This window comes from Ursus americanus, chromosome 14 (assembly GCF_024610735.1).
Source record: "Ursus americanus isolate L20-20 chromosome 14, mUrsAme1.1.p, whole genome shotgun sequence".
In the NCBI taxonomy this organism is placed as follows: domain Eukaryota; kingdom Metazoa; phylum Chordata; class Mammalia; order Carnivora; family Ursidae; genus Ursus; species Ursus americanus.
Window position 1 is genome coordinate 19,578,011 of NC_142140.1, and position 1,981 is coordinate 19,579,991.

The 1,981-nt window shown below is 46.1% G+C and overlaps 1 non-coding gene across 1 annotated transcript; it reads right to left on the bottom strand.

The window, feature by feature from the left end:
* Positions 1 to 909: 909 nt before the first annotated feature.
* TRNAQ-UUG (transfer RNA glutamine (anticodon UUG)) lies at positions 910 to 993 on the bottom strand. The gene has a single exon. It is a non-coding gene; the product is annotated as a tRNA-Gln (tRNA).
* Between the last annotated feature and the right edge of the window lie 988 nt (positions 994 to 1,981).

A 1,981-nucleotide genomic window follows, 5' to 3' on the forward strand; every position in this document is an offset into this window, starting at 1 on the left:
ATGACACAAGGGCGTGTATAACCAGAAGTCATCAGGAGCCATTGTGGAAGGCTTCGTACCACGGGCGACAAACATTTATTGAGTCCCTATTCTGTGCCAGGTTTTGGATCAAATAAGATTTGCAAGAGAGTTTCTGGCCTCAGGGTTGTTCCATTCTAGGTAAAGAACTGAGCAAGCGAACCAGCACCTGAGACACAGGGTAAGTTTACTGATACAAGTGTGCAGCAGAGCACGGCAGAGAGAGCTCTGGCTCTGGACCGGGATTATACCCTTCATCACCACGGGACACTGGCCAGCACATCTCTTGTTGAGGCCTCAAGCACTGCTGATAATACCATTTGTTTATTGCCTAGAGTCAAAATAGAAGGCAATACTAAATTTCAGGCAAATGTTGATGGAAAGGAAGATGCAATTTTTATTCCCATCCAGCTTCACGGACCTGAATCCTGTCCACAGAGCATGGGCACCATCCAGAGCGGTATGAACTTTCCACTCCACTGGACGGATGGGTGGCTCTTCTCCCTCGACTCCTCTCTGGACTGTCCTCAGTGACCTTCACAGAGAGGGGAAGAGCAGGCCAGAGGGTCAGAGAGGTATGGACTGACTCATGGTTCAACTGTTTTGTGGCTCTGTGACCTTGGGTAAGTCACTTTACCTCTCTGCGCTTTGGGTTCCTCAGATGTGTTCGGGGTGGATATGTGGACATAGAGGGTTTGAAGGACTAGAACGCCTTGTGTCAAGACCCTAGTACACAGGGAACGGTGAGTTACAATTTTTTTTTATTATTACTCATCATCTGAATTCTTTTTTAAAAAAAATTCTATTTATTTATTTGAGAGAGAGTGAGAGAGAGAGAGTAGAGAGAGTATGTAGACGGAGAGGGAGAAGCAGACTCCCCGCTGAGCTGAGAGCCTGAGGTGGGGTTCGATCCCAGGACCCCGATATCATGACCTGAGCCAAAGACAGACGCTTAACCGACTGAGCCACCCAGGCGCCGCCACCATCTGAATTCTTTGTATCCAATTTTCAAGAACTGAATTAATTCATATTTCCTCTGTGAGAGCATCCCAGACCAATCAACGCACAGCTCAGCTCCTTCCTTTTAGAATCCCTCTTTGTAAATCTAGATTAGCACTGGATGCCAACTTGCGAGTGTAATTATATGTTTATTTTAATGTGCTGGCAAAAACAAAATAGTTGCCACCATTTTCTGAGAGCTTAAAAATATCCAGAGAAGGTACCAGGCGTTTTACATACTTTACCCCATTTAAACTTGCTTTCTTTTTTTCCTTACAGTAACCGTATAAAGCAGGTACTGACATTATCCCATCTTGCAAGCAAGGAAACCGCGGCCCAGATAGGTAAAGTGACCTGCCCAAGTTTGCAAAACTAGTCGGTGGCAAAGTCAGGAAAGTGTGACTCTGGGGTTGCTGACAACAGGAGCCATGAATTCTTTCTAATTTATTTTTGTTGTATTGTTGTTGTTTCTTGTCAGCATATAGCACAGTTCCTGACACATAGGAGGCCAACAGTCTGTGCCCAGACACTGGGAAACATATAGGAGAGAGAGAATAGGACAGTGTGGCATGGTGGAGAAGGTTCTAGAATGAGGAGAGAGCCCTGGTTATCATTCCCAATCTAAGATTATCTATGGGGTCGTCCTGGGGGCAAAGTGGTGTGTTGCTTTGTTCCTTTGGAAAAAGGTCCACAGCTTCTGTGAGTATGAAGTTAAGCACCTGGGCCCTGGAGTTAGCAGCCTGGATTCCAGTCCCCAGCTCTTTCACCTTCTTACGTGACATTGGACAGACTCAAGTTAAACCTCAGTTTCCTATGGTGTCAAATGGGTAGAACACTCTCCCTACGTCCAGAGATGCTGGGAGAATAAAATGAGATCACGCATGGCCAGTGGTCGCCCAGTACTGAATATTCTACGGCGCTCTATAGCCTGGCACAAACGATGTGCCATAAAGTGGCCTGTTGT